Raw genomic sequence first — 6,000 nt, forward strand, 5'->3', positions numbered from 1 at the left:
TTCTTCCAATCCATGAGCAGGGGATGTCTCTCCATTTCTTTGTGTCTTCTTCTATTTCTTTTAACAGTGTTTTATAGTTTTCTTTGTATAGGTCCTTTACCTCTTTTGTTAGATTTATTCCCAAATATTTGATTTTTTTTGTTTCAATAACAAAAGGGATGGTCTTTTTGATTTCTTCTTCTTCAGATTTATTGTTTGTGTATAGGAAGGCTACTGACTTTTGCGTGTTCATTTTGTATCCTGCCACTTTACTGAACTGATTGATGAGTTGAATTAGCTTTTCTGTGGAGTTTTTGGGGTTCTCTATGTATAATATCATATCGTCTGCAAATAGTGATAGTTTGACTTCTTCTTTTCCTATTTGGATTCCTTGGATGTCTTTCTCTTGTCTTATTGCCCTGGCTAGGACTTCCAGTATTATATTGAAAAGCAATGGTGAGAGTGGACATCCTTGTCTTGTTCCAGATCTTAATGGAATTGCTTTCAGCTTTTCACCATTGAGAATGATACTGGCTGTTGGCTTGTCATAGATGGCCTTTATGATGTTGAGGTATGTTCCTTGTATCCCAAGAATTTCAAGGGCTTTTATCATGAATGGGTGTTGCACTTTGTCGAAAGCTTTCTCAGCATCTATTGATATTATCATATGGTTTTTATATTTCTTTTTGTTGATGTGTTGGATAACGTTGATTGATTTTCGGATGTTAAACCATCCTTGTGCCCCTGGAATGAATCCAACTTGGTCGTGGTGAATTATCTTATGGATACATTGTTGGATTCTGATAGCTAAAATTTTATTGAGGATTTTTGCATCAGTGTTCATTAGGGAGATTGGCCTGTAGTTTTCCCTTTTTGTGTTGTCCTTGTTCGGTTTTGGTATTAGTGTAATGTTGGCTTCATAGAACGTGTTTGGTATTGTCCCTTCCTTCTCAATTTTTTGGAAGAGTTTGTGAAGGATAGGCACTAATTCGTCTCTGAATGTTTGGTAGAATTCATTTGTAAATCCATCAGGTCCTGGGCTTTTGTTTTTGGGGAGGTTTTTGATTACCATTTCAATTTCGCTGCTTGTAATTGGTCTGTTTAGGTGTTCTATTTCTTCTTTATCTAGCTTTGGGTGATTGTAGAGTTGTAGGAATTTGTCCATCTCCTCTAGATTGTTAAACTTGTTTCCATATAACTGTTCATAGTAGTTACTGATTATTCTTTTGATTTCTGCTGTGTCCGTTGTGATTTCTCCTCTTTCATTGATGATCCTGTTTATTTGTGCTTTCTCCCTTTTTTCCTTTGTGAGCCTGGCTAGGGGTTTGTCTATTTTATTGATTTTTTCAAAGAACCAGCTCTTGGTTTCATTGATCTTTTGGATTGTTTTTTTAGTTTCAATTTCATTTATTTCTGCTTTGGTTTTTATTATTTCTTTTCTTCTACTGGTTTTGGGGTTTTTTTGTTGTTCTTTTTCTAGATCTTTGAGCTTCGAGATTAGGTTGTTTCTTTGAGTTCTTTCTTGTTTCTTGATGTGAGCTTCTATTGCTATATATTTTCCTCTTATTACTGCTTTTGCTGCATCCCATACATTTAGGATATTGGTGTCCTCCTTGTCGTTCAATTCAAAAAATTTTTTAATTTCTTCTTTGATCTCCTCATTAGTCCAATGGTCTTCCAGTAGTGTGGTTTTTAATCTCCATGAGGTAGGAAAGTTCCTTGCCTTCTTTTTATGGTTTATTTCTAGTTTGATGCCTTCATGGTCAGAAAAGATGGTTGATATGATTTCAATCTTGGTGTATCTGTTGATGTTTGTCTTGTGCCCCAGTATGTGATCGATCCTGGAGAATGATCCGTGTGCGCTTGAGAAAAATGTGTACTCCATTTTTTTGGGGTTTAGTGTTCTATAGATGTCTGTTAAGCCCAATTGCTCTAGGTCTTTATTTAGAGCTTTGGTTTCTTTACTTATCTTTTGTCTTGTTGATCTATCCATTGTTGATAGTGGTGTGTTGAAGTCCCCCACTACATATGTGTTTTCTCTGATGTCTGTTTTCAGAGAGGACAACAGTTGTCTGATATATTTTGGTGCTCCTTCGTTTGGTGAGTATATGTTAATGAGTGTTATTTCTTCTTGAAGTATTGTCCCCTTGATCATAATGTAGTGACCATTGGGGTCTCTTTTTATCTTTTTGAGTTTGAAATCTGTTTTATCTGATATAAGTATAGCTGTTCCTGCTTTCTTTTTTGGTCCATTTGCTTGTAGGATTGTTTTCCATCCTTTAACTTTGAGCCTATTTTTATCTTTTGTAGCTAAATGTGAAACATTTTTTCTTAACTAAGCAGTTCATGAATTAAATTTTTTAGTGGTTCTATATGTGTCACTTATACGAGTCATTTCATGCATATGAAATCCGAAGTGATTTTTCTAGTATAATTTTAATAACACTGAGATAATTTCTACGGCTAATATTTTGCAGATGAAAATACTAATGCTCCAAAAGGCCAAATGGCTTGCTCAGGGTCACAGAGCTAGTGCCGAAGCTAAATTCCTTATTCCTGAACCATCGTGGAACCAGCCTGAAAGTGTGCAAGAAGCCCGCTCAGTTACGCGGGCGGGGCACGTGGAGTGCTCGGTTGCCCGGGCGACGGCGTCTGGGGGGCGGAGTCGGGGTGGGGGTTCCCACAGCCCCTCCCGCTCCCCGTCGCCGGGCGAAGGCTCGCAACGGTCACCCGGCGGGCAGGCTGGAGTACGGGGGCGGCGGCAGCGCGAACACCTGGAGGAGCGGGCGCGGAGGTGGGCGCGGAGGTGGGGGCGGGGCGGGGCAGCGACGCGCGGCGCTGCCGATGAGGAGGAGCCACCCCGCCGCCGCCGCCGCCCGGTCTCGCAGGTGCGGCCGCAGCGCCCGTCGGCGCCCCGCGGGGATGCGGCGGGTCTCTTAGGATGAGGCGTCGGTCGCAGGTACGGGGGCGGGACGCGGCCCGGGGACTGGGTGAGGGGTGGTCGTTGTCCGGAGGAGCCGTGCGTCTGTTTTTCTGGAACTTCCAGCGCTTTTTGTTTTGCACCTGGTAAATGCCCAATAAATTGTTTCTTTACCGAATGGACTGCTGTTGTATTCCGGTATCATAAGCCCCCCCACCCCCACCCCCTCCCTGGGACGGTGGGTGTAACTCAAGGATGGGAGGACTCTGTGCGAAGTATTCAATTTGGGGTGAGTACCCTGCAGATCCTGGCCCATGCCAAACTCCTGTTCTATCCAGGCTTGGGAGGGCCCAGGGGAAGGAGTGGGGAAGAGGGAAGTCACAGTGCTGTGCAAAGGAAGAGCCCTTTTAGCTTTTGTCCTCCCTGTAAGTCACCTTAGGAGTCTGCATTCACCCCATTATCAGAAACACAGTGAATTCTCTAAGGAGGCTGTCCTTTTCCAAAACCTCTGCTCCAAGTCCCGACTCAGGCTGTTGTAGGTTTTTGTGCCTGCATCTGGTTATACTTTAAGATCAGGGGAAAGTAGAAGAGAAATGAAGTTGGCTGTTTCTCAGGGTTTCTGTTGTTGTTTGTTTGGCAACCATTTAGACCAACTCAGCTTGACTGTGTAAGGTCATAGAATGGGGAGTAAGGGTAGGGATCTGGCCCTCTCACCTCGGCACATTTAGGTTTTTTATCTTAGACACTTGTAGTGTGGGTAAAATGATTTTTATGCCATGGAGATTTTATTATATTCCAGAATAAATTGAGGACAGAGATTGACCATTTGATATGTGCAGTGCCCTTAGTATTGTGCTTTTACAAAATGGATTAGTGTTGCCTAGTAGGTTAATGTCACTCACTTTAAAACTCTACTATTTACTAAATAGGCCCTCTTGTGAACCACCTGTTCCCAAAATGGCCCAAATTATACTGTGTGGTAGGCTGAATATGGGCCACCCAAAAATATCAAGCCCCAATCTCAGCAACCTGTAATTGATATAGAGAGAAAGGGTTGTTGCACATATGATTAAGTCAAAGAAATTCAAATAGGGAGATTATCCTGATTACCTGGGTGGGTTTTAAATACAAACACAAGTGTCCTTCTAAGAGAGAGGCAGAGATTGGCATGATGAGGCCACAAGCCAAGGAATATCCCAGCAAAAGAAGATTCTCCACTAGAACCTCTGCAGGTGACAGGTGCTGCCTGTCACTACCAAAAAACCAATGAGCAGAGACAGGAACTGAATGTATAAGAGGTTTTATTTTTCAGAAAGCAGGCAGGGATCTGAGAGAACGGTTGGCAAACACCCTGAAGAACCTGTTCTGACATCTCATCTTGAGCTTGTCTTTTTAAATTGAGTTAAACAAAGACAGTCATGAGTGAACAGCCAGTAAGAACAGCCTGTCACTGTTGATGTTTCTGGTATTTGTCATGTTTAGTCCCTGGAACTTGTTATCAGCCTCCTGGTTATTTTGACCCTGGTACATCCTGGTTAAATTCTGATAGTATCAATATCTGGCACTCATTTGGGCATCATCAGGGCAGGAATCTCATTTCCCACAATAATAGTTTTAGTTTAAAGAAAACATCTTTAATCATATCATGTATGTGTATGCTAGATGTGTGATGTGCAGATTCCTATACTAAGTATGGTGCCTTTTCCTCCCTTCCTAGCTCCGTATCAGAGGGAGTAGAACCCTGCCAGCACCTTGATTTCATTGCTGTAAAACTGATTTTTAGAATTGGCTTCCAGCAGAGAATAAATGGCTATTGTATTAAGCCACCAAGTTGTGGTAATTTGTTACAGCAACTACAGGAAACTAATACTTGTGGCCATGCTCATCAATCACATAGAATAAAGCCCAAATGGATAAAGCTTTCTAGCTGGGACTGTGGTAATATAACAATGGAGCTCATTATTTTTTTCTGAAAACCAAATCTTAGGGAAAGGATTTGAATTAGGAATTCAGCAAGAAGAGAAAATAAACTGGGTGCATAGGAAAGAGGTAGTCTAGCACTTATAATTCTTAAACTTTCATCTTCTATTACTGTTTGCTCTGGTTAATAGAATAAAGGTAAAAAATGACTTAGTCTTGGTCCTTAGCTAAGACATTACTGGATATTCAACATGTTTATATCAAATAAGAGTAGAGACATCTGGAGATTGAGGGGTACTGCAGAAGTGCTTCCATGTGAGGGGATGTTAAAATCTGGCTAAAAATAATAACCTCTAGTCATCTTAAAATAAAGATACTTGGGAGTTTTCAGGGTCTACAAAAGAGGAAAAAAACAGTAGTTAGTTTTAATTGATTCACTTCTGGGACTCAGACAGTTCATTTGCACTTCTATTCCCAACCCCCAAAGTATCACAAAATTGGACCTAGAAAAAGTAGTCAATCACTTTCTTTTGAAACTTTCTTTTGAGGTATATAATTTACACATCATAAAACTCACTGATTTTAAGTATAAAAGCCAGTGATTTTCAGTAAACCAACAGAGCTGTACGATCATCATAATTCAGTTTTACATCATTTCTATCATCCAGAAAAGATCATTTGTACCCACTTGCAGTCAATTTCCATTCCTGTTCCCATCATCAGTCCACTTTTGATCACTAACCTACTTCAGAGTTAGGTTTTAGTCCCTCTCTGGGCTACGCCACTGGCCTCTGCTTCTACTCAGTATATTTTCCACCTGGCCACTAGAGGATTGTAGTCCCTGAATAAAAGTCTCAAATGACTTTCTATTGCAATTAGAATAAACCCCAAAATACTTAGTATGGCCTTTCCAAGACTCCATAAGTTCTACTACTACTAACCTCACCACCATCATTTCAGGAAAGGAACAGATAAGCACTCCATGCCTGTGGCACAGTACAGCTGACTGTCATAAGCTGGCTTTTCCTCCTCCCTTGAGTACATGCTAATCTTCTTCCTTGTTAGAGCACACTGAGCCCTTCTCATTTAGCCTGTGCATTTGGTATTTTCTCTTAGGATACTTTCCTAGTTTTCTGCAGAGCTAACTCCTTTTTTATCATTCAGTTTAACTATCACGTCTT

The sequence above is a fragment of the Talpa europaea genome (genome assembly GCF_964194135.1).
Source record: "Talpa europaea genome assembly, chromosome: 5".
NCBI classification, from domain to species: domain Eukaryota; kingdom Metazoa; phylum Chordata; class Mammalia; order Eulipotyphla; family Talpidae; genus Talpa; species Talpa europaea.